This window comes from Labrus mixtus, chromosome 22 (genome assembly GCF_963584025.1).
Source record: "Labrus mixtus chromosome 22, fLabMix1.1, whole genome shotgun sequence".
NCBI lineage: Eukaryota > Metazoa > Chordata > Actinopteri > Labriformes > Labridae > Labrus > Labrus mixtus.
The window spans coordinates 1,554,579-1,581,324 of NC_083633.1; the positions used below are offsets into that span (position 1 = coordinate 1,554,579).

Genomic DNA, 26,746 nt, shown 5'->3' on the forward strand with positions numbered 1-26,746 from the left:
TGTCTGTCACTACAGCCAGGTTGGAAGGCAGCGTCTCCCTATCTGTTTCCCCCTTATTACTTTTGACAATCCATCAGGGGAGAGCGCGAACGCAGTCCCCCACTACCACAAATTATGCAGTCGAGATTCCCACATTTGGGGAATTCGCATAGGTCAGCCCTGCCGGAGTGCAATGGCCAGGCCTCGCGATGGGTGAACCACCTTCTTGATCATGGTATCTCCCCTGCCAGGTAAGTATGAGTTGTACGGCGCAGGGCAAAAGGAGTCCTTCACAGGACCATCGCCCTCACTGACGGTCCCAACAACATGCAAACCACCGAAATCAGAGTTTTCTGCACTGGGTGTCCCTTCTACTTGTCCTCAACACAGAAGAAAGTTTTGTGTTGAGGCCCGGTAGGGCTTGTCTTTCTACATTCAAGTGGAGAAATAAGGCTCACCATTCTAACAGGAAGTGCCACACTTCCACATCAAAGCCGACCGATAGCTACCGCCAGTGTGTGTGTGTGTGTGTGTGTTTTTTTACCGCCAACAAAAGAACAGTCGAAGCAGCAGCTAGGCCAGAAACACTTTGCAACAATAACTGTTGATATGTTATTGTGTGTCTGTGTGCTACTACAGCAATAGCATACACAGAGTGGCAAATGGGGGAACTGGCACACAAATAACCCCCAACCTGACTAAAATTCCAGTTCATTTCAAAAAGCTTGAGTCCCGGCAGCATGTCAACGCAGTGACAAAGCCAGGCCAGACTCACACACACATTTCTCTTAAACGCAGCGGAAAGAAAGGATTATTTTAAACACTGAAGAGAGGAGGGTGCACCGTTCCCGGAGGTACTGCAATACCGGGTCGATGCGTGGAGTGGACGGAGAAAGCCCCTGTTCCATCTCCCAAGTCCAAAAATCAATTTAATATATGGTCCCCGGGTAGGGGACGTATCAGATATTAAACTGATAAGAACAGATACTACACTTGATCTTAGCCAAAAGGCCGAGAAGCGATGCCCCTGATAGGCTAAGGCCGGCATCACATTCCCCATACAGTCCTCCTCGCCCATGGCCCCGGCAAGCGAGCGTTGCTTTTCAGTGACGATCGGTAAAACGGAAGAGCAAACCCTTTGATCGAAGCACCTTTAAGACACATGCCTTACGTCAAGCTCTGAAAAATGACTTCAAACCCTCAACCACCAGATTTATCTGCAGCAGACTGAAGTGAACCAAAAGACAGGAGAAGATTGGGGCCTTTTATTGGCCCACAGCCGTTCTGTAAGGCAGATGTGCCATGACTGGGATTTCACATTGATCAGAGCAAGGGCTGCTGAATCTGAAACAAAGTTGATTGACGAGCGATATTGTGATCTAGCACTAGCAAAGAAACTGGCTGTGCATAGCTTTAAGCCACCTTTGAAATTCTTGTCGTCTGTCTGTCGCTACAGCCAGGTTGGAAGGCAGCGTGTCCCTATCTGTTTCCCCCTTATTACTTTTGACAATCCATCAGGGGAGAGCGCGAACGCAGTCCCCCACTACCACAAATTATGCAGTCGAGATTCCCACATTTGGGGAATTCGCATAGGTCAGCCCCGCCGGAGTGCAATGGCCAGGCCTCGCCATGGGTGAACCACCTTCTTGATCATGGTATCTCCCCTGCCAGGTAAGTATGAGTTGTACGGCTCAGGGCAAAAGGAGTCCTTCACAGGACCATCGCCCTCACTGACGGTCCCAACAACATGCAAACCACCGAAATCAGAGTTTTCTGCACTGGGTGTCCCTTCTACTTGTCCTCAACACAGAGGAAAGTTTTGTGTTGAGGCCCGGTAGGGCTTGTCTTTCTACATTCAAGTGGAGAAATAAGGCTCACCATTCTAACAGGAAGTGCCACACTTCCACATCAAAGCCGACCGATAGCTACCGCCAGTGTGTGTGTGTGTGTGTGTGTTTTTTTACCGCCAACAAAAGAACAGTCGAAGCAGCAGCTAGGCCAGAAACACTTTGCAACAATAACTGTTGATATGTTATTGTGTGTCTGTGTGCTACTACAGCAATAGCATACACAGAGTGGCAAATGGGGGAACTGGCACACAAATAACCCCCAACCTGACTAAAATTCCAGTTCATTTCAAAAAGCTTGAGTCCCGGCAGCATGTCAACGCAGTGACAAAGCCAGGCCAGACTCACACACACATTTCTCTTAAACGCAGCGGAAAGAAAGGATTATTTTAAACACTGAAGAGAGGAGGGTGCACCGTTCCCGGAGGTACTGCAATACCGGGTCGATGCGTGGAGTGGACGGAGCAAGCCCCTGTTCCATCTCCCAAGTCCAAAAATCAATTTAATATATGGTCCCCGGGTAGGGGACGTATCAGATATTAAACTGATAAGAACAGATACTACACTTGATCTTAGCCAAAAGGCCGAGAAGCGATGCCCCTGATAGGCTAAGGCCGGCATCACATTCCCCATACAGTCCTCCTCGCCCATGGCCCCGGCAAGCGAGCGTTGCTTTTCAGTGACGATCGCTAAAAACGGAAGAGCAAACCCTTTGATCGAAGCACCTTTAAGACACATGCCTTACGTCAAGCTCTGAAAAATGACTTCAAACCCTCAACCACCAGATTTATCTGCAGCAGACTGAAGTGAACCAGAAGACAGGAGAAGATTGGGGCCTTTTATTGGCCCACAGCCGTTCTGTAAGGCAGATGTGCCGTGACTGGGATTTCACATTGATCAGAGCAAGGGCTGCTGAATCTGAAACAAATTTGATTGACGAGCGATATTGTGATCTAGCACTAGCAAAGAAACTGGCTGTGCATAGCTTTAAGCCACCTTTGAAATTCTTGTCGTCTGTCTGTCGCTACAGCCAGGTTGGAAGGCAGCGTCTCCCTATCTGTTTCCCCCTTATTACTTTTGACAATCCATCAGGGGAGAGCGCGAACGCAGTCCCCCACTACCACAAATTATGCAGTCGAGATTCCCACATTTGGGGAATTCGCATAGGTCAGCCCCGCCGGAGTGCAATGGCCAGGCCTCGCCATGGGTGAACCACCTTCTTGATCATGGTATCTCCCCTGCCAGGTAAGTATGAGTTGTACGGCTCAGGGCAAAAGGAGTCCTTCACAGGACCATCGCCCTCACTGACGGTCCCAACAACATGCAAACCACCGAAATCAGAGTTTTCTGCACTGGGTGTCCCTTCTACTTGTCCTCAACACAGAGGAAAGTTTTGTGTTGAGGCCCGGTAGGGCTTGTCTTTCTACATTCAAGTGGAGAAATAAGGCTCACCATTCTAACAGGAAGTGCCACACTTCCACATCAAAGCCGACCGATAGCTACCGCCAGTGTGTGTGTGTGTGTGTGTGTGTGTTTTTTTACCGCCAACAAAAGAACAGTCGAAGCAGCAGCTAGGCCAGAAACACTTTGCAACAATAACTGTTGATATGTTATTGTGTGTCTGTGTGCTACTACAGCAATAGCATACACAGAGTGGCAAATGGGGGAACTGGCACACAAATAACCCCCAACCTGACTAAAATTCCAGTTCATTTCAAAAAGCTTGAGTCCCGGCAGCATGTCAACGCAGTGACAAAGCCAGGCCAGACTCACACACACATTTCTCTTAAACGCAGCGGAAAGAAAGGATTATTTTAAACACTGAAGAGAGGAGGGTGCACCGTTCCCGGAGGTACTGCAATACCGGGTCGATGCGTGGAGTGGACGGAGCAAGCCCCTGTTCCAGCTCCCAAGTCCAAAAATCAATTTAATATATGGTCCCCGGGTAGGGGACGTATCAGATATTAAACTGATAAGAACAGATACTACACTTGATCTTAGCCAAAAGGCCGAGAAGCGATGCCCCTGACAGGCTAAGGACGGCATCACATTCCCCATACAGTCCTCCTCGCCCATGGCCCCGGCAAGCGAGCGTTGCTTTTCAGTGACGATCGCTAAAAACGGAAGAGCAAACCCTTTGATCGAAGCACCTTTAAGACACATGCCTTACGTCAAGCTCTGAAAAATGACTTCAAACCCTCAACCACCAGATTTATCTGCAGCAGACTGAAGTGAACCAGAAGACAGGAGAAGATTGGGGCCTTTTATTGGCCCACAGCCGTTCTGTAAGGCAGATGTGCCGTGACTGGGATTTCACATTGATCAGAGCAAGGGCTGCTGAATCTGAAACAAATTTGATTGACGAGCGATATTGTGATCTAGCACTAGCAAAGAAACTGGCTGTGCATAGCTTTAAGCCACCTTTGAAATTCTTGTCGTCTGTCTGTCACTACAGCCAGGTTGGAAGGCAGCGTCTCCCTATCTGATTCCCCCTTATTACTTTTGACAATCCATCAGGGGAGAGCGCGAACGCAGTCCCCCACTACCACAAATTATGCAGTCGAGATTCCCACATTTGGGGAATTCGCATAGGTCAGCCCCGCCGGAGTGCAATGGCCAGGCCTCGCCATGGGTGAACCACCTTCTTGATCATGGTATCTCCCCTGCCAGGTAAGTATGAGTTGTACGGCTCAGGGCAAAAGGAGTCCTTCACAGGACCATCGCCCTCACTGACGGTCCCAACAACATGCAAACCACCGAAATCAGAGTTTTCTGCACTGGGTGTCCCTTCTACTTGTCCTCAACACAGAGGAAAGTTTTGTGTTGAGGCCCGGTAGGGCTTGTCTTTCTACATTCAAGTGGAGAAATAAGGCTCACCATTCTAACAGGAAGTGCCACACTTCCACATCAAAGCCGACCGATAGCTACCGCCAGTGTGTGTGTGTGTGTGTGTGTTTTTTTACCGCCAACAAAAGAACAGTCGAAGCAGCAGCTAGGCCAGAAACACTTTGCAACAATAACTGTTGATATGTTATTGTGTGTCTGTGTGCTACTACAGCAATAGCATACACAGAGTGGCAAATGGGGGAACTGGCACACAAATAACCCCCAACCTGACTAAAATTCCAGTTCATTTCAAAAAGCTTGAGTCCCGGCAGCATGTCAACGCAGTGACAAAGCCAGGCCAGACTCACACACACATTTCTCTTAAACGCAGCGGAAAGAAAGGATTATTTTAAACACTGAAGAGAGGAGGGTGCACCGTTCCCGGAGGTACTGCAATACCGGGTCGATGCGTGGAGTGGACGGAGCAAGCCCCTGTTCCATCTCCCAAGTCCAAAAATCAATTTAATATATGGTCCCCGGGTAGGGGACGTATCAGATATTAAACTGATAAGAACAGATACTACACTTGATCTTAGCCAAAAGGCCGAGAAGCGATGCCCCTGATAGGCTAAGGCCGGCATCACATTCCCCATACAGTCCTCCTCGCCCATGGCCCCGGCAAGCGAGCGTTGCTTTTCAGTGACGATCGCTAAAAACGGAAGAGCAAACCCTTTGATCGAAGCACCTTTAAGACACATGCCTTACGTCAAGCTCTGAAAAATGACTTCAAACCCTCAACCACCAGATTTATCTGCAGCAGACTGAAGTGAACCAGAAGACAGGAGAAGATTGGGGCCTTTTATTGGCCCACAGCCGTTCTGTAAGGCAGATGTGCCGTGACTGGGATTTCACATTGATCAGAGCAAGGGCTGCTGAATCTGAAACAAATTTGATTGACGAGCGATATTGTGATCTAGCACTAGCAAAGAAACTGGCTGTGCATAGCTTTAAGCCACCTTTGAAATTCTTGTCGTCTGTCTGTCGCTACAGCCAGGTTGGAAGGCAGCGTCTCCCTATCTGTTTCCCCCTTATTACTTTTGACAATCCATCAGGGGAGAGCGCGAACGCAGTCCCCCACTACCACAAATTATGCAGTCGAGATTCCCACATTTGGGGAATTCGCATAGGTCAGCCCCGCCGGAGTGCAATGGCCAGGCCTCGCCATGGGTGAACCACCTTCTTGATCATGGTATCTCCCCTGCCAGGTAAGTATGAGTTGTACGGCTCAGGGCAAAAGGAGTCCTTCACAGGACCATCGCCCTCACTGACGGTCCCAACAACATGCAAACCACCGAAATCAGAGTTTTCTGCACTGGGTGTCCCTTCTACTTGTCCTCAACACAGAGGAAAGTTTTGTGTTGAGGCCCGGTAGGGCTTGTCTTTCTACATTCAAGTGGAGAAATAAGGCTCACCATTCTAACAGGAAGTGCCACACTTCCACATCAAAGCCGACCGATAGCTACCGCCAGTGTGTGTGTGTGTGTGTGTGTTTTTTTACCGCCAACAAAAGAACAGTCGAAGCAGCAGCTAGGCCAGAAACACTTTGCAACAATAACTGTTGATATGTTATTGTGTGTCTGTGTGCTACTACAGCAATAGCATACACAGAGTGGCAAATGGGGGAACTGGCACACAAATAACCCCCAACCTGACTAAAATTCCAGTTCATTTCAAAAAGCTTGAGTCCCGGCAGCATGTCAACGCAGTGACAAAGCCAGGCCAGACTCACACACACATTTCTCTTAAACGCAGCGGAAAGAAAGGATTATTTTAAACACTGAAGAGAGGAGGGTGCACCGTTCCCGGAGGTACTGCAATACCGGGTCGATGCGTGGAGTGGACGGAGCAAGCCCCTGTTCCATCTCCCAAGTCCAAAAATCAATTTAATATATGGTCCCCGGGTAGGGGACGTATCAGATATTAAACTGATAAGAACAGATACTACACTTGATCTTAGCCAAAAGGCCGAGAAGCGATGCCCCTGACAGGCTAAGGCCGGCATCACATTCCCCATACAGTCCTCCTCGCCCATGGCCCCGGCAAGCGAGCGTTGCTTTTCAGTGACGATCGCTAAAAACGGAAGAGCAAACCCTTTGATCGAAGCACCTTTAAGACACATGCCTTACGTCAAGCTCTGAAAAATGACTTCAAACCCTCAACCACCAGATTTATCTGCAGCAGACTGAAGTGAACCAGAAGACAGGAGAAGATTGGGGCCTTTTATTGGCCCACAGCCGTTCTGTAAGTGCCGTGACTGGGATTTCACATTGATCAGAGCAAGGGCTGCTGAATCTGAAACAAATTTGATTGACGAGCGATATTGTGATCTAGCACTAGCAAAGAAACTGGCTGTGCATAGCTTTAAGCCACCTTTGAAATTCTTGTCGTCTGTCTGTCACTACAGCCAGGTTGGAAGGCAGCGTCTCCCTATCTGATTCCCCCTTATTACTTTTGACAATCCATCAGGGGAGAGCGCGAACGCAGTCCCCCACTACCACAAATTATGCAGTCGAGATTCCCACATTTGGGGAATTCGCATAGGTCAGCCCCGCCGGAGTGCAATGGCCAGGCCTCGCCATGGGTGAACCACCTTCTTGATCATGGTATCTCCCCTGCCAGGTAAGTATGAGTTGTACGGCTCAGGGCAAAAGGAGTCCTTCACAGGACCATCGCCCTCACTGACGGTCCCAACAACATGCAAACCACCGAAATCAGAGTTTTCTGCACTGGGTGTCCCTTCTACTTGTCCTCAACACAGAGGAAAGTTTTGTGTTGAGGCCCGGTAGGGCTTGTCTTTCTACATTCAAGTGGAGAAATAAGGCTCACCATTCTAACAGGAAGTGCCACACTTCCACATCAAAGCCGACCGATAGCTACCGCCAGTGTGTGTGTGTGTGTGTGTGTTTTTTTACCGCCAACAAAAGAACAGTCGAAGCAGCAGCTAGGCCAGAAACACTTTGCAACAATAACTGTTGATATGTTATTGTGTGTCTGTGTGCTACTACAGCAATAGCATACACAGAGTGGCAAATGGGGGAACTGGCACACAAATAACCCCCAACCTGACTAAAATTCCAGTTCATTTCAAAAAGCTTGAGTCCCGGCAGCATGTCAACGCAGTGACAAAGCCAGGCCAGACTCACACACACATTTCTCTTAAACGCAGCGGAAAGAAAGGATTATTTTAAACACTGAAGAGAGGAGGGTGCACCGTTCCCGGAGGTACTGCAATACCGGGTCGATGCGTGGAGTGGACGGAGCAAGCCCCTGTTCCATCTCCCAAGTCCAAAAATCAATTTAATATATGGTCCCCGGGTAGGGGACGTATCAGATATTAAACTGATAAGAACAGATACTACACTTGATCTTAGCCAAAAGGCCGAGAAGCGATGCCCCTGATAGGCTAAGGCCGGCATCACATTCCCCATACAGTCCTCCTCGCCCATGGCCCCGGCAAGCGAGCGTTGCTTTTCAGTGACGATCGCTAAAAACGGAAGAGCAAACCCTTTGATCGAAGCACCTTTAAGACACATGCCTTACGTCAAGCTCTGAAAAATGACTTCAAACCCTCAACCACCAGATTTATCTGCAGCAGACTGAAGTGAACCAGAAGACAGGAGAAGATTGGGGCCTTTTATTGGCCCACAGCCGTTCTGTAAGGCAGATGTGCCGTGACTGGGATTTCACATTGATCAGAGCAAGGGCTGCTGAATCTGAAACAAATTTGATTGACGAGCGATATTGTGATCTAGCACTAGCAAAGAAACTGGCTGTGCATAGCTTTAAGCCACCTTTGAAATTCTTGTCGTCTGTCTGTCGCTACAGCCAGGTTGGAAGGCAGCGTCTCCCTATCTGTTTCCCCCTTATTACTTTTGACAATCCATCAGGGGAGAGCGCGAACGCAGTCCCCCACTACCACAAATTATGCAGTCGAGATTCCCACATTTGGGGAATTCGCATAGGTCAGCCCCGCCGGAGTGCAATGGCCAGGCCTCGCCATGGGTGAACCACCTTCTTGATCATGGTATCTCCCCTGCCAGGTAAGTATGAGTTGTACGGCTCAGGGCAAAAGGAGTCCTTCACAGGACCATCGCCCTCACTGACGGTCCCAACAACATGCAAACCACCGAAATCAGAGTTTTCTGCACTGGGTGTCCCTTCTACTTGTCCTCAACACAGAGGAAAGTTTTGTGTTGAGGCCCGGTAGGGCTTGTCTTTCTACATTCAAGTGGAGAAATAAGGCTCACCATTCTAACAGGAAGTGCCACACTTCCACATCAAAGCCGACCGATAGCTACCGCCAGTGTGTGTGTGTGTGTGTGTGTTTTTTTACCGCCAACAAAAGAACAGTCGAAGCAGCAGCTAGGCCAGAAACACTTTGCAACAATAACTGTTGATATGTTATTGTGTGTCTGTGTGCTACTACAGCAATAGCATACACAGAGTGGCAAATGGGGGAACTGGCACACAAATAACCCCCAACCTGACTAAAATTCCAGTTCATTTCAAAAAGCTTGAGTCCCGGCAGCATGTCAACGCAGTGACAAAGCCAGGCCAGACTCACACACACATTTCTCTTAAACGCAGCGGAAAGAAAGGATTATTTTAAACACTGAAGAGAGGAGGGTGCACCGTTCCCGGAGGTACTGCAATACCGGGTCGATGCGTGGAGTGGACGGAGCAAGCCCCTGTTCCATCTCCCAAGTCCAAAAATCAATTTAATATATGGTCCCCGGGTAGGGGACGTATCAGATATTAAACTGATAAGAACAGATACTACACTTGATCTTAGCCAAAAGGCCGAGAAGCGATGCCCCTGACAGGCTAAGGCCGGCATCACATTCCCCATACAGTCCTCCTCGCCCATGGCCCCGGCAAGCGAGCGTTGCTTTTCAGTGACGATCGCTAAAAACGGAAGAGCAAACCCTTTGATCGAAGCACCTTTAAGACACATGCCTTACGTCAAGCTCTGAAAAATGACTTCAAACCCTCAACCACCAGATTTATCTGCAGCAGACTGAAGTGAACCAGAAGACAGGAGAAGATTGGGGCCTTTTATTGGCCCACAGCCGTTCTGTAAGTGCCGTGACTGGGATTTCACATTGATCAGAGCAAGGGCTGCTGAATCTGAAACAAATTTGATTGACGAGCGATATTGTGATCTAGCACTAGCAAAGAAACTGGCTGTGCATAGCTTTAAGCCACCTTTGAAATTCTTGTCGTCTGTCTGTCACTACAGCCAGGTTGGAAGGCAGCGTCTCCCTATCTGATTCCCCCTTATTACTTTTGACAATCCATCAGGGGAGAGCGCGAACGCAGTCCCCCACTACCACAAATTATGCAGTCGAGATTCCCACATTTGGGGAATTCGCATAGGTCAGCCCTGCCGGAGTGCAATGGCCAGGCCTCGCGATGGGTGAACCACCTTCTTGATCATAATATCTCCCCTGCCAGGTAAGTATGAGTTGTACGGCTCAGGGCAAAAGGAGTCCTTCACAGGACCATCGCCCTCACTGACGGTCCCAACAAAATGCAAACCACCGAAATCAGAGTTTTCTGCACTGGGTGTCCCTTCTACTTGTCCTCAACACAGAAGAAAGTTTTGTGTTGAGGCCCGGTAGGGCTTGTCTTTCTACATTCAAGTGGAGAAATAAGGCTCACCATTCTAACAGGAAGTGCCACACTTCCACATCAAAGCCGACCGATAGCTACCGCCAGTGTGTGTGTGTGTGTGTTTTTTTACCGCCAACAAAAGAACAGTCGAAGCAGCAGCTAGGCCAGAAACACTTTGCAACAATAACTGTTGATATGTTATTGTGTGTCTGTGTGCTACTACAGCAATAGCATACACAGAGTGGCAAATGGGGGAACTGGCACACAAATAACCCCCAACCTGACTAAAATTCCAGTTCATTTCAAAAAGCTTGAGTCCCGGCAGCATGTCAACGCAGTGACAAAGCCAGGCCAGACTCACACACACATTTCTCTTAAACGCAGCGGAAAGAAAGGATTATTTTAAACACTGAAGAGAGGAGGGTGCACCGTTCCCGGAGGTACTGCAATTCCGGGTCGATGCGTGGAGTGGACGGAGCAAGCCCCTGTTCCATCTCCCAAGTCCAAAAATCAATTTAATATATGGTCCCCGGGTAGGGGACGTATCAGATATTAAACTGATAAGAACAGATACTACACTTGATCTTAGCCAAAAGGCCGAGAAGCGATGCCCCTGATAGGCTAAGGCCGGCATCACATTCCCCATACAGTCCTCCTCGCCCATGGCCCCGGCAAGCGAGCGTTGCTTTTCAGTGACGATCGCTAAAAACGGAAGAGCAAACCCTTTGATCGAAGCACCTTTAAGACACATGCCTTACGTCAAGCTCTGAAAAATGACTTCAAACCCTCAACCACCAGATTTATCTGCAGCAGACTGAAGTGAACCAAAAGACAGGAGAAGATTGGGGCCTTTTATTGGCCCACAGCCGTTCTGTAAGGCAGATGTGCCGTGACTGGGATTTCACATTGATCAGAGCAAGGGCTGCTGAATCTGAAACAAAGTTGATTGACGAGCGATATTGTGATCTAGCACTAGCAAAGAAACTGGCTGTGCATAGCTTTAAGCCACCTTTGAAATTCTTGTCGTCTGTCTGTCGCTACAGCCAGGTTGGAAGGCAGCGTGTCCCTATCTGTTTCCCCCTTATTACTTTTGACAATCCATCAGGGGAGAGCGCGAACGCAGTCCCCCACTACCACAAATTATGCAGTCGAGATTCCCACATTTGGGGAATTCGCATAGGTCAGCCCCGCCGGAGTGCAATGGCCAGGCCTCGCCATGGGTGAACCACCTTCTTGATCATGGTATCTCCCCTGCCAGGTAAGTATGAGTTGTACGGCTCAGGGCAAAAGGAGTCCTTCACAGGACCATCGCCCTCACTGACGGTCCCAACAACATGCAAACCACCGAAATCAGAGTTTTCTGCACTGGGTGTCCCTTCTACTTGTCCTCAACACAGAGGAAAGTTTTGTGTTGAGGCCCGGTAGGGCTTGTCTTTCTACATTCAAGTGGAGAAATAAGGCTCACCATTCTAACAGGAAGTGCCACACTTCCACATCAAAGCCGACCGATAGCTACCGCCAGTGTGTGTGTGTGTGTTTTTTTACCGCCAACAAAAGAACAGTCGAAGCAGCAGCTAGGCCAGAAACACTTTGCAACAATAACTGTTGATATGTTATTGTGTGTCTGTGTGCTACTACAGCAATAGCATACACAGAGTGGCAAATGGGGGAACTGGCACACAAATAACCCCCAACCTGACTAAAATTCCAGTTCATTTCAAAAAGCTTGAGTCCCGGCAGCATGTCAACGCAGTGACAAAGCCAGGCCAGACTCACACACACATTTCTCTTAAACGCAGCGGAAAGAAAGGATTATTTTAAACACTGAAGAGAGGAGGGTGCACCGTTCCCGGAGGTACTGCAATACCGGGTCGATGCGTGGAGTGGACGGAGCAAGCCCCTGTTCCATCTCCCAAGTCCAAAAATCAATTTAATATATGGTCCCCGGGTAGGGGACGTATCAGATATTAAACTGATAAGAACAGATACTACACTTGATCTTAGCCAAAAGGCCGAGAAGCGATGCCCCTGATAGGCTAAGGCCGGCATCACATTCCCCATACAGTCCTCCTCGCCCATGGCCCCGGCAAGCGAGCGTTGCTTTTCAGTGACGATCGCTAAAAACGGAAGAGCAAACCCTTTGATCGAAGCACCTTTAAGACACATGCCTTACGTCAAGCTCTGAAAAATGACTTCAAACCCTCAACCACCAGATTTATCTGCAGCAGACTGAAGTGAACCAGAAGACAGGAGAAGATTGGGGCCTTTTATTGGCCCACAGCCGTTCTGTAAGGCAGATGTGCCGTGACTGGGATTTCACATTGATCAGAGCAAGGGCTGCTGAATCTGAAACAAATTTGATTGACGAGCGATATTGTGATCTAGCACTAGCAAAGAAACTGGCTGTGCATAGCTTTAAGCCACCTTTGAAATTCTTGTCGTCTGTCTGTCGCTACAGCCAGGTTGGAAGGCAGCGTCTCCCTATCTGTTTCCCCCTTATTACTTTTGACAATCCATCAGGGGAGAGCGCGAACGCAGTCCCCCACTACCACAAATTATGCAGTCGAGATTCCCACATTTGGGGAATTCGCATAGGTCAGCCCCGCCGGAGTGCAATGGCCAGGCCTCGCCATGGGTGAAGCACCTTCTTGATCATGGTATCTCCCCTGCCAGGTAAGTATGAGTTGTACGGCTCAGGGCAAAAGGAGTCCTTCACAGGACCATCGCCCTCACTGACGGTCCCAACAACATGCAAACCACCGAAATCAGAGTTTTCTGCACTGGGTGTCCCTTCTACTTGTCCTCAACACAGAGGAAAGTTTTGTGTTGAGGCCCGGTAGGGCTTGTCTTTCTACATTCAAGTGGAGAAATAAGGCTCACCATTCTAACAGGAAGTGCCACACTTCCACATCAAAGCCGACCGATAGCTACCGCCAGTGTGTGTGTGTGTGTGTGTGTGTGTTTTTTTACCGCCAACAAAAGAACAGTCGAAGCAGCAGCTAGGCCAGAAACACTTTGCAACAATAACTGTTGATATGTTATTGTGTGTCTGTGTGCTACTACAGCAATAGCATACACAGAGTGGCAAATGGGGGAACTGGCACACAAATAACCCCCAACCTGACTAAAATTCCAGTTCATTTCAAAAAGCTTGAGTCCCGGCAGCATGTCAACGCAGTGACAAAGCCAGGCCAGACTCACACACACATTTCTCTTAAACGCAGCGGAAAGAAAGGATTATTTTAAACACTGAAGAGAGGAGGGTGCACCGTTCCCGGAGGTACTGCAATACCGGGTCGATGCGTGGAGTGGACGGAGCAAGCCCCTGTTCCATCTCCCAAGTCCAAAAATCAATTTAATATATGGTCCCCGGGTAGGGGACGTATCAGATATTAAACTGATAAGAACAGATACTACACTTGATCTTAGCCAAAAGGCCGAGAAGCGATGCCCCTGACAGGCTAAGGACGGCATCACATTCCCCATACAGTCCTCCTCGCCCATGGCCCCGGCAAGCGAGCGTTGCTTTTCAGTGACGATCGCTAAAAACGGAAGAGCAAACCCTTTGATCGAAGCACCTTTAAGACACATGCCTTACGTCAAGCTCTGAAAAATGACTTCAAACCCTCAACCACCAGATTTATCTGCAGCAGACTGAAGTGAACCAGAAGACAGGAGAAGATTGGGGCCTTTTATTGGCCCACAGCCGTTCTGTAAGGCAGATGTGCCGTGACTGGGATTTCACATTGATCAGAGCAAGGGCTGCTGAATCTGAAACAAATTTGATTGACGAGCGATATTGTGATCTAGCACTAGCAAAGAAACTGGCTGTGCATAGCTTTAAGCCACCTTTGAAATTCTTGTCGTCTGTCTGTCACTACAGCCAGGTTGGAAGGCAGCGTCTCCCTATCTGATTCCCCCTTATTACTTTTGACAATCCATCAGGGGAGAGCGCGAACGCAGTCCCCCACTACCACAAATTATGCAGTCGAGATTCCCACATTTGGGGAATTCGCATAGGTCAGCCCCGCCGGAGTGCAATGGCCAGGCCTCGCCATGGGTGAACCACCTTCTTGATCATGGTATCTCCCCTGCCAGGTAAGTATGAGTTGTACGGCTCAGGGCAAAAGGAGTCCTTCACAGGACCATCGCCCTCACTGACGGTCCCAACAACATGCAAACCACCGAAATCAGAGTTTTCTGCACTGGGTGTCCCTTCTACTTGTCCTCAACACAGAGGAAAGTTTTGTGTTGAGGCCCGGTAGGGCTTGTCTTTCTACATTCAAGTGGAGAAATAAGGCTCACCATTCTAACAGGAAGTGCCACACTTCCACATCAAAGCCGACCGATAGCTACCGCCAGTGTGTGTGTGTGTGTGTGTGTTTTTTTACCGCCAACAAAAGAACAGTCGAAGCAGCAGCTAGGCCAGAAACACTTTGCAACAATAACTGTTGATATGTTATTGTGTGTCTGTGTGCTACTACAGCAATAGCATACACAGAGTGGCAAATGGGGGAACTGGCACACAAATAACCCCCAACCTGACTAAAATTCCAGTTCATTTCAAAAAGCTTGAGTCCCGGCAGCATGTCAACGCAGTGACAAAGCCAGGCCAGACTCACACACACATTTCTCTTAAACGCAGCGGAAAGAAAGGATTATTTTAAACACTGAAGAGAGGAGGGTGCACCGTTCCCGGAGGTACTGCAATACCGGGTCGATGCGTGGAGTGGACGGAGCAAGCCCCTGTTCCATCTCCCAAGTCCAAAAATCAATTTAATATATGGTCCCCGGGTAGGGGACGTATCAGATATTAAACTGATAAGAACAGATACTACACTTGATCTTAGCCAAAAGGCCGAGAAGCGATGCCCCTGATAGGCTAAGGCCGGCATCACATTCCCCATACAGTCCTCCTCGCCCATGGCCCCGGCAAGCGAGCGTTGCTTTTCAGTGACGATCGCTAAAAACGGAAGAGCAAACCCTTTGATCGAAGCACCTTTAAGACACATGCCTTACGTCAAGCTCTGAAAAATGACTTCAAACCCTCAACCACCAGATTTATCTGCAGCAGACTGAAGTGAACCAGAAGACAGGAGAAGATTGGGGCCTTTTATTGGCCCACAGCCGTTCTGTAAGGCAGATGTGCCGTGACTGGGATTTCACATTGATCAGAGCAAGGGCTGCTGAATCTGAAACAAATTTGATTGACGAGCGATATTGTGATCTAGCACTAGCAAAGAAACTGGCTGTGCATAGCTTTAAGCCACCTTTGAAATTCTTGTCGTCTGTCTGTCGCTACAGCCAGGTTGGAAGGCAGCGTCTCCCTATCTGTTTCCCCCTTATTACTTTTGACAATCCATCAGGGGAGAGCGCGAACGCAGTCCCCCACTACCACAAATTATGCAGTCGAGATTCCCACATTTGGGGAATTCGCATAGGTCAGCCCCGCCGGAGTGCAATGGCCAGGCCTCGCCATGGGTGAACCACCTTCTTGATCATGGTATCTCCCCTGCCAGGTAAGTATGAGTTGTACGGCTCAGGGCAAAAGGAGTCCTTCACAGGACCATCGCCCTCACTGACGGTCCCAACAACATGCAAACCACCGAAATCAGAGTTTTCTGCACTGGGTGTCCCTTCTACTTGTCCTCAACACAGAGGAAAGTTTTGTGTTGAGGCCCGGTAGGGCTTGTCTTTCTACATTCAAGTGGAGAAATAAGGCTCACCATTCTAACAGGAAGTGCCACACTTCCACATCAAAGCCGACCGATAGCTACCGCCAGTGTGTGTGTGTGTGTGTGTGTTTTTTTACCGCCAACAAAAGAACAGTCGAAGCAGCAGCTAGGCCAGAAACACTTTGCAACAATAACTGTTGATATGTTATTGTGTGTCTGTGTGCTACTACAGCAATAGCATACACAGAGTGGCAAATGGGGGAACTGGCACACAAATAACCCCCAACCTGACTAAAATTCCAGTTCATTTCAAAAAGCTTGAGTCCCGGCAGCATGTCAACGCAGTGACAAAGCCAGGCCAGACTCACACACACATTTCTCTTAAACGCAGCGGAAAGAAAGGATTATTTTAAACACTGAAGAGAGGAGGGTGCACCGTTCCCGGAGGTACTGCAATACCGGGTCGATGCGTGGAGTGGACGGAGCAAGCCCCTGTTCCATCTCCCAAGTCCAAAAATCAATTTAATATATGGTCCCCGGGTAGGGGACGTATCAGATATTAAACTGATAAGAACAGATACTACACTTGATCTTAGCCAAAAGGCCGAGAAGCGATGCCCCTGACAGGCTAAGGCCGGCATCACATTCCCCATACAGTCCTCCTCGCCCATGGCCCCGGCAAGCGAGCGTTGCTTTTCAGTGACGATCGCTAAAAACGGAAGAGCAAACCCTTTGATCGAAGCACCTTTAAGACACATGCCTTACGTCAAGCTCTGAAAAATGACTTCAAACCCTCAACCACCAGATTTATCTGCAGCAGACTGAAGTGAACCAGAAGACAGGAGAAGATTGGGGCCTTTTATTGGCCCACAGCCGTTCTGTAAGGCAGATGTGCCGTGACTGGGATTTCACATTGATCAGAGCAAGGGCTGCTGAATCTGAAACAAATTTGATTGACGAGCGATATTGTGATCTAGCACTAGCAAAGAAACTGGCTGTGCATAGCTTTAAGCCACCTTTGAAATTCTTGTCGTCTGTCTGTCACTACAGCCAGGTTGGAAGGCAGCGTCTCCCTATCTGATTCCCCCTTATTACTTTTGACAATCCATCAGGGGAGAGCGCGAACGCAGTCCCCCACTACCACAAATTATGCAGTCGAGATTCCCACATTTGGGGAATTCGCATAGGTCAGCCCTGCCGGAGTGCAATGGCCAGGCCTCGCGATGGGTGAACCACCTTCTTGATCATAGTATCTCCCCTGCCAGGTAAGTATGAGTTGTACGGCTCAGGGCAAAAGGAGTCCTTCACAGGACCATCGCCCTCACTGACGGTCCCAACAAAATGCAAACCACCGAAATCAGAGTTTTCTGCACTGGGTGTCCCTTCTACTTGTCCTCAACACAGAAGAAAGTTTTGTGTTGAGGCCCGGTAGGGCTTGTCTTTCTACATTCAAGTGGAGAAATAAGGCTCACCATTCTAACAGGAAGTGCCACACTTCCACATCAAAGCCGACCGATAGCTACCGCCAGTGTGTGTGTGTGTGTGTTTTTTTACCGCCAACAAAAGAACAGTCGAAGCAGCAGCTAGGCCAGAAACACTTTGCAACAATAACTGTTGATATGTTATTGTGTGTCTGTGTGCTACTACAGCAATAGCATACACAGAGTGGCAAATGGGGGAACTGGCACACAAATAACCCCCAACCTGACTAAAATTCCAGTTCATTTCAAAAAGCTTGAGTCCCGGCAGCATGTCAACGCAGTGACAAAGCCAGGCCAGACTCACACACACATTTCTCTTAAACGCAGCGGAAAGAAAGGATTATTTTAAACACTGAAGAGAGGAGGGTGCACCGTTCCCGGAGGTACTGCAATTCCGGGTCGATGCGTGGAGTGGACGGAGCAAGCCCCTGTTCCATCTCCCAAGTCCAAAAATCAATTTAATATATGGTCCCCGGGTAGGGGACGTATCAGATATTAAACTGATAAGAACAGATACTACACTTGATCTTAGCCAAAAGGCCGAGAAGCGATGCCCCTGATAGGCTAAGGCCGGCATCACATTCCCCATACAGTCCTCCTCGCCCATGGCCCCGGCAAGCGAGCGTTGCTTTTCAGTGACGATCGCTAAAAACGGAAGAGCAAACCCTTTGATCGAAGCACCTTTAAGACACATGCCTTACGTCAAGCTCTGAAAAATGACTTCAAACCCTCAACCACCAGATTTATCTGCAGCAGACTGAAGTGAACCAAAAGACAGGAGAAGATTGGGGCCTTTTATTGGCCCACAGCCGTTCTGTAAGGCAGATGTGCCGTGACTGGGATTTCACATTGATCAGAGCAAGGGCTGCTGAATCTGAAACAAAGTTGATTGACGAGCGATATTGTGATCTAGCACTAGCAAAGAAACTGGCTGTGCATAGCTTTAAGCCACCTTTGAAATTCTTGTCGTCTGTCTGTCGCTACAGCCAGGTTGGAAGGCAGCGTGTCCCTATCTGTTTCCCCCTTATTACTTTTGACAATCCATCAGGGGAGAGCGCGAACGCAGTCCCCCACTACCACAAATTATGCAGTCGAGATTCCCACATTTGGGGAATTCGCATAGGTCAGCCCCGCCGGAGTGCAATGGCCAGGCCTCGCCATGGGTGAACCACCTTCTTGATCATGGTATCTCCCCTGCCAGGTAAGTATGAGTTGTACGGCTCAGGGCAAAAGGAGTCCTTCACAGGACCATCGCCCTCACTGACGGTCCCAACAACATGCAAACCACCGAAATCAGAGTTTTCTGCACTGGGTGTCCCTTCTACTTGTCCTCAACACAGAGGAAAGTTTTGTGTTGAGGCCCGGTAGGGCTTGTCTTTCTACATTCAAGTGGAGAAATAAGGCTCACCATTCTAACAGGAAGTGCCACACTTCCACATCAAAGCCGACCGATAGCTACCGCCAGTGTGTGTGTGTGTGTTTTTTTACCGCCAACAAAAGAACAGTCGAAGCAGCAGCTAGGCCAGAAACACTTTGCAACAATAACTGTTGATATGTTATTGTGTGTCTGTGTGCTACTACAGCAATAGCATACACAGAGTGGCAAATGGGGGAACTGGCACACAAATAACCCCCAACCTGACTAAAATTCCAGTTCATTTCAAAAAGCTTGAGTCCCGGCAGCATGTCAACGCAGTGACAAAGCCAGGCCAGACTCACACACACATTTCTCTTAAACGCAGCGGAAAGAAAGGATTATTTTAAACACTGAAGAGAGGAGGGTGCACCGTTCCCGGAGGTACTGCAATACCGGGTCGATGCGTGGAGTGGACGGAGCAAGCCCCTGTTCCATCTCCCAAGTCCAAAAATCAATTTAATATATGGTCCCCGGGTAGGGGACGTATCAGATATTAAACTGATAAGAACAGATACTACACTTGATCTTAGCCAAAAGGCCGAGAAGCGATGCCCCTGACAGGCTAAGGCCGGCATCACATTCCCCATACAGTCCTCCTCGCCCATGGCCCCGGTAAGCGAGCGTTGCTTTTCAGTGACGATCGGTAAAACGGAAGAGCAAACCCTTTGATCGAAGCACCTTTAAGACACATGCCTTACGTCAAGCTCTGAAAAATGACTTCAAACCCTCAACCACCAGATTTATCTGCAGCAGACTGAAGTGAACCAAAAGACAGGAGAAGATTGGGGCCTTTTATTGGCCCACAGCCGTTCTGTAAGGCAGATGTGCCGTGACTGGGATTTCACATTGATCAGAGCAAGGGCTGCTGAATCTGAAACAAATTTGATTGACGAGCGATATTGTGATCTAGCACTAGCAAAGAAACTGGCTGTGCATAGCTTTAAGCCACCTTTGAAATTCTTGTCGTCTGTCTGTCGCTACAGCCAGGTTGGAAGGCAGCGTCTCCCCATCTGTTTCCCCCTTATTACTTTTGACAATCCATCAGGGGAGAGCGCGAACGCAGTCCCCCACTACCACAAATTATGCAGTCGAGATTCCCACATTTGGGGAATTCGCATAGGTCAGCCCCGCCGGAGTGCAATGGCCAGGCCTCGCCATGGGTGAACCACCTTCTTGATCATGGTATCTCCCCTGCCAGGTAAGTATGAGTTGTACGGCTCAGGGCAAAAGGAGTCCTTCACAGGACCATCGCCCTCACTGACGGTCCCAACAACATGCAAACCACCGAAATCAGAGTTTTCTGCACTGGGTGTCCCTTCTACTTGTCCTCAACACAGAGGAAAGTTTTGTGTTGAGGCCCGGTAGGGCTTGTCTTTCTACATTCAAGTGGAGAAATAAGGCTCACCATTCTAACAGGAAGTGCCACACTTCCACATCAAAGCCGACCGATAGCTACCGCCAGTGTGTGTGTGTGTGTTTTTTTACCGCCAACAAAAGAACAGTCGAAGCAGCAGCTAGGCCAGAAACACTTTGCAACAATAACTGTTGATATGTTATTGTGTGTCTGTGTGCTACTACAGCAATAGCATACACAGAGTGGCAAATGGGGGAACTGGCACACAAATAACCCCCAACCTGACTAAAATTCCAGTTCATTTCAAAAAGCTTGAGTCCCGGCAGCATGTCAACGCAGTGACAAAGCCAGGCCAGACTCACACACACATTTCTCTTAAACGCAGCGGAAAGAAAGGATTATTTTAAACACTGAAGAGAGGAGGGTGCACCGTTCCCGGAGGTACTGCAATACCGGGTCGATGCGTGGAGTGGACGGAGCAAGCCCCTGTTCCATCTCCCAAGTCCAAAAATCAATTTAATATATGGTCCCCGGGTAGGGGACGTATCAGATATTTAAACTGATAAGAACAGATACTACACTTGATCTTAGCCAAAAGGCCGAGAAGCGATGCCCCTGACAGGCTAAGGCCGGCATCACATTCCCCATACAGTCCTCCTCGCCCATGGCCCCGGTAAGCGAGCGTTGCTTTTCAGTGACGATCGGTAAAACGGAAGAGCAAACCCTTTGATCGAAGCACCTTTAAGACACATGCCTTACGTCAAGCTCTGAAAAATGACTTCAAACCCTCAACCACCAGATTTATCTGCAGCAGACTGAAGTGAACCAAAAGACAGGAGAAGATTGGGGCCTTTTATTGGCCCACAGCCGTTCTGTAAGGCAGATGTGCCGTGACTGGGATTTCACATTGATCAGAGCAAGGGCTGCTGAATCTGAAACAAAGTTGATTGACGAGCGATATTGTGATCTAGCACTAGCAAAGAAACTGGCTGTGCATAGCTTTAAGCCACCTTTGAAATTCTTGTCGTCTGTCTGTCGCTACAGCCAGGTTGGAAGGCAGCGTGTCCCTATCTGTTTCCCCCTTATTACTTTTGACAATCCATCAGGGGAGAGCGCGAACGCAGTCCCCCACTACCACAAATTATGCAGTCGAGATTCCCACATTTGGGGAATTCGCATAGGTCAGCCCTGCCGGAGTGCAATGGCTAGGCCTCGCGATGGGTGAACCACCTTCTTGATCATGGTATCTCCCCTGCCAGGTAAGTATGAGTTGTACGGCTCAGGGCAAAAGGAGTCCTTCACAGGACCATCGCCCTCACTGACGGTCCCAACAACATGCAAACCACCGAAATCAGAGTTTTCTGCACTGGGTGTCCCTTCTACTTGTCCTCAACACAGAGGAAAGTTTTGTGTTGAGGCCCGGTAGGGCTTGTCTTTCTACATTCAAGTGGAGAAATAAGGCTCACCATTCTAACAGGAAGTGCCACACTTCCACATCAAAGCCGACCGATAGCTACCGCCAGTGTGTGTGTGTTTTTTTACCGCCAACAAAAGAACAGTCGAAGCAGCAGCTAGGCCAGAAACACTTTGCAACAATAACTGTTGATATGTTATTGTGTGTCTGTGTGCTACTACAGCAATAGCATACACAGAGTGGCAAATGGGGGAACTGGCACACAAATAACCCCCAACCTGACTAAAATTCCAGTTCATTTCAAAAAGCTTGAGTCCCGGCAGCATGTCAACGCAGTGACAAAGCCAGGCCAGACTCACACACACATTTCTCTTAAACGCAGCGGAAAGAAAGGATTATTTTAAACACTGAAGAGAGGAGGGTGCACCGTTCCCGGAGGTACTGCAATACCGGGTCGATGCGTGGAGTGGACGGAGCAAGCCCCTGTTCCATCTCCCAAGTCCAAAAATCAATTTAATATATGGTCCCCGGGTAGGGGACGTATCAGATATTAAACTGATAAGAACAGATACTACACTTGATCTTAGCCAAAAGGCCGAGAAGCGATGCCCCTGACAGTCTAAGGCCGGCATCACATTCCCCATACAGTCCTCCTCGCCCATGGCCCCGGTAAGCGAGCGTTGCTTTTCAGTGACGATCGGTAAAACGGAAGAGCAAACCCTTTGATCGAAGCACCTTTAAGACACATGCCTTACGTCAAGCTCTGAAAAATGACTTCAAACCCTCAACCACCAGATTTATCTGCAGCAGACTGAAGTGAACCAAAAGAAAGGAGAAGATTGGGGCCTTTTATTGGCCCACAGCCGTTCTGTAAGGCAGATGTGCCGTGACTGGGATTTCACATTGATCAGAGCAAGGGCTGCTGAATCTGAAACAAATTTGATTGACGAGCGATATTGTGATCTAGCACTAGCAAAGAAACTGGCTGTGCATAGCTTTAAGCCACATTTGAAATTCTTGTCGTCTGTCTGTCGCTACAGCCAGGTTGGAAGGCAGCGTCTCCCCATCTGTTTCCCCCTTATTACTTTTGACAATCCATCAGGGGAGAGCGCGAACGCAGTCCCCCACTACCACAAATTATGCAGTCGAGATTCCCACATTTGGGGAATTCGCATAGGTCAGCCCCGCCGGAGTGCAATGGCCAGGCCTCGCCATGGGTGAACCACCTTCTTGATCATGGTATCTCCCCTGCCAGGTAAGTATGAGTTGTACGGCTCAGGGCAAAAGGAGTCCTTCACAGGACCATCGCCCTCACTGACGGTCCCAACAACATGCAAACCACCGAAATCAGAGTTTTCTGCACTGGGTGTCCCTTCTACTTGTCCTCAACACAGAGGAAAGTTTTGTGTTGAGGCCCGGTAGGGCTTGTCTTTCTACATTCAAGTGGAGAAATAAGGCTCACCATTCTAACAGGAAGTGCCACACTTCCACATCAAAGCCGACCGATAGCTACCGCCAGTGTGTGTGTGTGTGTGTGTGTGTGTTTTTTTACCGCCAACAAAAGAACAGTCGAAGCAGCAGCTAGGCCAGAAACACTTTGCAACAATAACTGTTGATATGTTATTGTGTGTCTGTGTGCTACTACAGCAATAGCATACACAGAGTGGCAAATGGGGGAACTGGCACACAAATAACCCCCAACCTGACTAAAATTCCAGTTCATTTCAAAAAGCTTGAGTCCCGGCAGCATGTCAACGCAGTGACAAAGCCAGGCCAGACTCACACACACATTTCTCTTAAACGCAGCGGAAAGAAAGGATTATTTTAAACACTGAAGAGAGGAGGGTGCACCGTTCCCGGAGGTACTGCAATACCGGGTCGATGCGTGGAGTGGACGGAGCAAGCCCCTGTTCCATCTCCCAAGTCCAAAAATCAATTTAATATATGGTCCCCGGGTAGGGGACGTATCAGATATTAAACTGATAAGAACAGATACTACACTTGATCTTAGCCAAAAGGCCGAGAAGCGATGCCCCTGATAGGCTAAGGACGGCATCACATTCCCCATACAGTCCTCCTCGCCCATGGCCCCGGTAAGCGAGCGTTGCTTTTCAGTGACGATCGGTAAAACGGAAGAGCAAACCCTTTGATCGAAGCACCTTTAAGACACATGCCTTACGTCAAGCTCTGAAAAATGACTTCAAACCCTCAACCACCAGATTTATCTGCAGCAGACTGAAGTGAACCAAAAGACAGGAGAAGATTGGGGCCTTTTATTGGCCCACAGCCGTTCTGTAAGGCAGATGTGCCGTGACTGGGATTTCACATTGATCAGAGCAAGGGCTGCTGAATCTGAAACAAAGTTGATTGACGAGCGATATTGTGATCTAGCACTAGCAAAGAAACTGGCTGTGCATAGCTTTAAGCCACCTTTGAAATTCTTGTCGTCTGTCTGTCGCTACAGCCAGGTTGGAAGGCAGCGTGTCCCTATCTGTTTCCCCCTTATTACTTTTGACAATCCATCAGGGGAGAGCGCGAACGCAGTCCCCCACTACCACAAATTATGCAGTCGAGATTCCCACATTTGGGGAATTCGCATAGGTCAGCCCCGCCGGAGTGCAATGGCCAGGCCTCGCCATGGGTGAACCACCTTCTTGATCATGGTATCTCCCCTGCCAGGTAAGTATGAGTTGTACGGCTCAGGGCAAAAGGAGTCCTTCACAGGACCATCGCCCTCACTGACGGTCCCAACAACATGCAAACCACCGAAATCAGAGTTTTCTGCACTGGGTGTCCCTTCTACTTGTCCTCAACACAGAGGAAAGTTTTGTGTTGAGGCCCGGTAGGGCTTGTCTTTCTACATTCAAGTGGAGAAATAAGGCTCACCATTCTAACAGGAAGTGCCACACTTCCACATCAAAGCCGACCGATAGCTACCGCCAGTGTGTGTGTGTGTGTGTGTGTTTTTTTACCGCCAACAAAAGAACAGTCGAAGCAGCAGCTAGGCCAGAAACACTTTGCAACAATAACTGTTGATATGTTATTGTGTGTCTGTGTGCTACTACAGCAATAGCATACACAGAGTGGCAAATGGGGGAACTGGCACACAAATAACCCCCAACCTGACTAAAATTCCAGTTCATTTCAAAAAGCTTGAGTCCCGGCAGCATGTCAACGCAGTGACAAAGCCAGGCCAGACTCACACACACATTTCTCTTAAACGCAGCGGAAAGAAAGGATTATTTTAAACACTGAAGAGAAGAGGGTGCACCGTTCCCGGAGGTACTGCAATACCGGGTCGATGCGTGGAGTGGACGGAGCAAGCCCCTGTTCCATCTCCCAAGTCCAAAAATCAATTTAATATATGGTCCCCGGGTAGGGGACGTATCAGATATTAAACTGATAAGAACAGATACTACACTTGATCTTAGCCAAAAGGCCGAGAAGCGATGCCCCTGATAGGCTAAGGCCGGCATCACATTCCCCATACAGTCCTCCTCGCCCATGGCCCCGGCAAGCGAGCGTTGCTTTTCAGTGACGATCGCTAAAAAGGGAAGAGCAAACCCTTTGATCGAAGCACCTTTAAGACACATGCCTTACGTCAAGCTCTGAAAAATGACTTCAAACCCTCAACCACCAGATTTATCTGCAGCAGACTGAAGTGAACCAGAAGACAGGAGAAGATTGGGGTCTTTTATTGGCCCACAGCCGTTCTGTAAGGCAGATGTGCCGTGACTGGGATTTCACATTGATCAGAGCAAGGGCTGCTGAATCTGAAACAAATTTGATTGACGAGCGATATTGTGATCTAGCACTAGCAAAGAAACTGGCTGTGCATAGCTTTAAGCCACCTTTGAAATTCTTGTCGTCTGTCTGTCGCTACAGCCAGGTTGGAAGGCAGCGTCTCCCTATCTGTTTCCCCCTTATTACTTTTGACAATCCATCAGGGGAGAGCGCGAACGCAGTCCCCCACTACCACAAATTATGCAGTCGAGATTCCCACATTTGGGGAATTCGCATAGGTCAGCCCCGCCGGAGTGCAATGGCCAGGCCTCGCCATGGGTGAACCACCTTCTTGATCATGGTATCTCCCCTGCCAGGTAAGTATGAGTTGTACGGCTCAGGGCAAAAGGAGTCCTTCACAGGACCATCGCCCTCACTGACGGTCCCAACAACATGCAAACCACCGAAATCAGAGTTTTCTGCACTGGGTGTCCCTTCTACTTGTCCTCAACACAGAGGAAAGTTTTGTGTTGAGGCCCGGTAGGGCTTGTCTTTCTACATTCAAGTGGAGAAATAAGGCTCACCATTCTAACAGGAAGTGCCACACTTCCACATCAAAGCCGACCGATAGCTACCGCCAGTGTGTGTGTGTGTGTGTGTGTGTGTGTTTTTTTACCGCCAACAAAAGAACAGTCGAAGCAGCAGCTAGGCCAGAAACACTTTGCAACAATAACTGTTGATATGTTATTGTGTGTCTGTGTGCTACTACAGCAATAGCATACACAGAGTGGCAAATGGGGGAACTGGCACACAAATAACCCCCAACCTGACTAAAATTCCAGTTCATTTCAAAAAGCTTGAGTCCTGGCAGCATGTCAACGCAGTGACAAAGCCAGGCCAGACTCACACACACATTTCTCTTAAACGCAGCGGAAAGAAAGGATTATTTTAAACACTGAAGAGAGGAGGGTGCACCGTTCCCGGAGGTACTGCAATACCGGGTCGATGCGTGGAGTGGACGGAGCAAGCCCCTGTTCCATCTCCCAAGTCCAAAAATCAATTTAATATATGGTCCCCGGGTAGGGGACGTATCAGATATTAAACTGATAAGAACAGATACTACACTTGATCTTAGCCAAAAGGCCGAGAAGCGATGCCCCTGACAGTCTAAGGCCGGCATCACATTCCCCATACAGTCCTCCTCGCCCATGGCCCCGGTAAGCGAGCGTTGCTTTTCAGTGACGATCGGTAAAACGGAAGAGCAAACCCTTTGATCGAAGCACCTTTAAGACACATGCCTTACGTCAAGCTCTGAAAAATGACTTCAAACCCTCAACCACCAGATTTATCTGCAGCA

The 26,746-nt window shown here is 48.8% G+C and overlaps 38 non-coding genes across 38 annotated transcripts; all 38 read right to left on the minus strand.

The window, feature by feature from the left end:
- Window positions 1-74: 74 nt before the first annotated feature.
- LOC132957176 (U1 spliceosomal RNA) lies at window positions 75-238 on the minus strand. The gene has a single exon (XR_009666392.1). It is a non-coding gene; the product is annotated as a U1 spliceosomal RNA (small nuclear RNA).
- A 573-nt stretch (window positions 239-811) lies between these two features.
- On the minus strand, window positions 812-1,002 carry LOC132956937 (U2 spliceosomal RNA). The gene has a single exon (XR_009666189.1). It is a non-coding gene; the product is annotated as a U2 spliceosomal RNA (small nuclear RNA).
- Window positions 1,003-1,494: 492 nt separating this feature from the next.
- Window positions 1,495-1,658, minus strand: LOC132957302 (U1 spliceosomal RNA). Its single transcript, XR_009666510.1, has one exon. It is a non-coding gene; the product is annotated as a U1 spliceosomal RNA (small nuclear RNA).
- A 573-nt stretch (window positions 1,659-2,231) lies between these two features.
- On the minus strand, window positions 2,232-2,422 carry LOC132957342 (U2 spliceosomal RNA). The gene has a single exon (XR_009666548.1). It is a non-coding gene; the product is annotated as a U2 spliceosomal RNA (small nuclear RNA).
- A 493-nt stretch (window positions 2,423-2,915) lies between these two features.
- LOC132957314 (U1 spliceosomal RNA) lies at window positions 2,916-3,079 on the minus strand. Its single transcript, XR_009666521.1, has one exon. It is a non-coding gene; the product is annotated as a U1 spliceosomal RNA (small nuclear RNA).
- Window positions 3,080-3,656: 577 nt separating this feature from the next.
- LOC132956834 (U2 spliceosomal RNA) lies at window positions 3,657-3,847 on the minus strand. The gene has a single exon (XR_009666089.1). It is a non-coding gene; the product is annotated as a U2 spliceosomal RNA (small nuclear RNA).
- A 493-nt stretch (window positions 3,848-4,340) lies between these two features.
- LOC132957325 (U1 spliceosomal RNA) lies at window positions 4,341-4,504 on the minus strand. The gene has a single exon (XR_009666532.1). It is a non-coding gene; the product is annotated as a U1 spliceosomal RNA (small nuclear RNA).
- A 573-nt stretch (window positions 4,505-5,077) lies between these two features.
- On the minus strand, window positions 5,078-5,268 carry LOC132957343 (U2 spliceosomal RNA). Its single transcript, XR_009666549.1, has one exon. It is a non-coding gene; the product is annotated as a U2 spliceosomal RNA (small nuclear RNA).
- Window positions 5,269-5,761: 493 nt separating this feature from the next.
- LOC132957338 (U1 spliceosomal RNA) lies at window positions 5,762-5,925 on the minus strand. The gene has a single exon (XR_009666544.1). It is a non-coding gene; the product is annotated as a U1 spliceosomal RNA (small nuclear RNA).
- Window positions 5,926-6,498: 573 nt separating this feature from the next.
- LOC132957344 (U2 spliceosomal RNA) lies at window positions 6,499-6,689 on the minus strand. The gene has a single exon (XR_009666550.1). It is a non-coding gene; the product is annotated as a U2 spliceosomal RNA (small nuclear RNA).
- A 486-nt stretch (window positions 6,690-7,175) lies between these two features.
- On the minus strand, window positions 7,176-7,339 carry LOC132957349 (U1 spliceosomal RNA). The gene has a single exon (XR_009666555.1). It is a non-coding gene; the product is annotated as a U1 spliceosomal RNA (small nuclear RNA).
- Window positions 7,340-7,912: 573 nt separating this feature from the next.
- Window positions 7,913-8,103, minus strand: LOC132957345 (U2 spliceosomal RNA). Its single transcript, XR_009666551.1, has one exon. It is a non-coding gene; the product is annotated as a U2 spliceosomal RNA (small nuclear RNA).
- Window positions 8,104-8,596: 493 nt separating this feature from the next.
- On the minus strand, window positions 8,597-8,760 carry LOC132957361 (U1 spliceosomal RNA). The gene has a single exon (XR_009666566.1). It is a non-coding gene; the product is annotated as a U1 spliceosomal RNA (small nuclear RNA).
- A 573-nt stretch (window positions 8,761-9,333) lies between these two features.
- Window positions 9,334-9,524, minus strand: LOC132957346 (U2 spliceosomal RNA). Its single transcript, XR_009666552.1, has one exon. It is a non-coding gene; the product is annotated as a U2 spliceosomal RNA (small nuclear RNA).
- A 486-nt stretch (window positions 9,525-10,010) lies between these two features.
- On the minus strand, window positions 10,011-10,174 carry LOC132957268 (U1 spliceosomal RNA). Its single transcript, XR_009666480.1, has one exon. It is a non-coding gene; the product is annotated as a U1 spliceosomal RNA (small nuclear RNA).
- Window positions 10,175-10,743: 569 nt separating this feature from the next.
- On the minus strand, window positions 10,744-10,934 carry LOC132957300 (U2 spliceosomal RNA). Its single transcript, XR_009666508.1, has one exon. It is a non-coding gene; the product is annotated as a U2 spliceosomal RNA (small nuclear RNA).
- A 493-nt stretch (window positions 10,935-11,427) lies between these two features.
- On the minus strand, window positions 11,428-11,591 carry LOC132957373 (U1 spliceosomal RNA). Its single transcript, XR_009666577.1, has one exon. It is a non-coding gene; the product is annotated as a U1 spliceosomal RNA (small nuclear RNA).
- Window positions 11,592-12,158: 567 nt separating this feature from the next.
- LOC132957347 (U2 spliceosomal RNA) lies at window positions 12,159-12,349 on the minus strand. Its single transcript, XR_009666553.1, has one exon. It is a non-coding gene; the product is annotated as a U2 spliceosomal RNA (small nuclear RNA).
- Window positions 12,350-12,842: 493 nt separating this feature from the next.
- Window positions 12,843-13,006, minus strand: LOC132957204 (U1 spliceosomal RNA). Its single transcript, XR_009666419.1, has one exon. It is a non-coding gene; the product is annotated as a U1 spliceosomal RNA (small nuclear RNA).
- A 577-nt stretch (window positions 13,007-13,583) lies between these two features.
- Window positions 13,584-13,774, minus strand: LOC132957348 (U2 spliceosomal RNA). The gene has a single exon (XR_009666554.1). It is a non-coding gene; the product is annotated as a U2 spliceosomal RNA (small nuclear RNA).
- A 493-nt stretch (window positions 13,775-14,267) lies between these two features.
- LOC132957384 (U1 spliceosomal RNA) lies at window positions 14,268-14,431 on the minus strand. The gene has a single exon (XR_009666588.1). It is a non-coding gene; the product is annotated as a U1 spliceosomal RNA (small nuclear RNA).
- Window positions 14,432-15,004: 573 nt separating this feature from the next.
- LOC132957350 (U2 spliceosomal RNA) lies at window positions 15,005-15,195 on the minus strand. The gene has a single exon (XR_009666556.1). It is a non-coding gene; the product is annotated as a U2 spliceosomal RNA (small nuclear RNA).
- A 493-nt stretch (window positions 15,196-15,688) lies between these two features.
- LOC132957395 (U1 spliceosomal RNA) lies at window positions 15,689-15,852 on the minus strand. The gene has a single exon (XR_009666599.1). It is a non-coding gene; the product is annotated as a U1 spliceosomal RNA (small nuclear RNA).
- A 573-nt stretch (window positions 15,853-16,425) lies between these two features.
- LOC132957351 (U2 spliceosomal RNA) lies at window positions 16,426-16,616 on the minus strand. Its single transcript, XR_009666557.1, has one exon. It is a non-coding gene; the product is annotated as a U2 spliceosomal RNA (small nuclear RNA).
- Window positions 16,617-17,109: 493 nt separating this feature from the next.
- Window positions 17,110-17,273, minus strand: LOC132957249 (U1 spliceosomal RNA). Its single transcript, XR_009666461.1, has one exon. It is a non-coding gene; the product is annotated as a U1 spliceosomal RNA (small nuclear RNA).
- A 569-nt stretch (window positions 17,274-17,842) lies between these two features.
- Window positions 17,843-18,033, minus strand: LOC132957301 (U2 spliceosomal RNA). Its single transcript, XR_009666509.1, has one exon. It is a non-coding gene; the product is annotated as a U2 spliceosomal RNA (small nuclear RNA).
- Window positions 18,034-18,526: 493 nt separating this feature from the next.
- LOC132957406 (U1 spliceosomal RNA) lies at window positions 18,527-18,690 on the minus strand. Its single transcript, XR_009666610.1, has one exon. It is a non-coding gene; the product is annotated as a U1 spliceosomal RNA (small nuclear RNA).
- Window positions 18,691-19,257: 567 nt separating this feature from the next.
- On the minus strand, window positions 19,258-19,448 carry LOC132957352 (U2 spliceosomal RNA). Its single transcript, XR_009666558.1, has one exon. It is a non-coding gene; the product is annotated as a U2 spliceosomal RNA (small nuclear RNA).
- A 492-nt stretch (window positions 19,449-19,940) lies between these two features.
- Window positions 19,941-20,104, minus strand: LOC132957417 (U1 spliceosomal RNA). The gene has a single exon (XR_009666621.1). It is a non-coding gene; the product is annotated as a U1 spliceosomal RNA (small nuclear RNA).
- Window positions 20,105-20,671: 567 nt separating this feature from the next.
- LOC132956941 (U2 spliceosomal RNA) lies at window positions 20,672-20,863 on the minus strand. The gene has a single exon (XR_009666193.1). It is a non-coding gene; the product is annotated as a U2 spliceosomal RNA (small nuclear RNA).
- Window positions 20,864-21,355: 492 nt separating this feature from the next.
- LOC132957175 (U1 spliceosomal RNA) lies at window positions 21,356-21,519 on the minus strand. Its single transcript, XR_009666391.1, has one exon. It is a non-coding gene; the product is annotated as a U1 spliceosomal RNA (small nuclear RNA).
- Window positions 21,520-22,082: 563 nt separating this feature from the next.
- Window positions 22,083-22,273, minus strand: LOC132957353 (U2 spliceosomal RNA). The gene has a single exon (XR_009666559.1). It is a non-coding gene; the product is annotated as a U2 spliceosomal RNA (small nuclear RNA).
- A 492-nt stretch (window positions 22,274-22,765) lies between these two features.
- Window positions 22,766-22,929, minus strand: LOC132957428 (U1 spliceosomal RNA). Its single transcript, XR_009666632.1, has one exon. It is a non-coding gene; the product is annotated as a U1 spliceosomal RNA (small nuclear RNA).
- Window positions 22,930-23,506: 577 nt separating this feature from the next.
- LOC132957354 (U2 spliceosomal RNA) lies at window positions 23,507-23,697 on the minus strand. Its single transcript, XR_009666560.1, has one exon. It is a non-coding gene; the product is annotated as a U2 spliceosomal RNA (small nuclear RNA).
- Window positions 23,698-24,189: 492 nt separating this feature from the next.
- LOC132957439 (U1 spliceosomal RNA) lies at window positions 24,190-24,353 on the minus strand. The gene has a single exon (XR_009666643.1). It is a non-coding gene; the product is annotated as a U1 spliceosomal RNA (small nuclear RNA).
- A 573-nt stretch (window positions 24,354-24,926) lies between these two features.
- On the minus strand, window positions 24,927-25,117 carry LOC132957315 (U2 spliceosomal RNA). Its single transcript, XR_009666522.1, has one exon. It is a non-coding gene; the product is annotated as a U2 spliceosomal RNA (small nuclear RNA).
- A 493-nt stretch (window positions 25,118-25,610) lies between these two features.
- On the minus strand, window positions 25,611-25,774 carry LOC132957451 (U1 spliceosomal RNA). Its single transcript, XR_009666655.1, has one exon. It is a non-coding gene; the product is annotated as a U1 spliceosomal RNA (small nuclear RNA).
- Window positions 25,775-26,353: 579 nt separating this feature from the next.
- On the minus strand, window positions 26,354-26,544 carry LOC132957356 (U2 spliceosomal RNA). Its single transcript, XR_009666561.1, has one exon. It is a non-coding gene; the product is annotated as a U2 spliceosomal RNA (small nuclear RNA).
- Window positions 26,545-26,746: the final 202 nt, after the last annotated feature.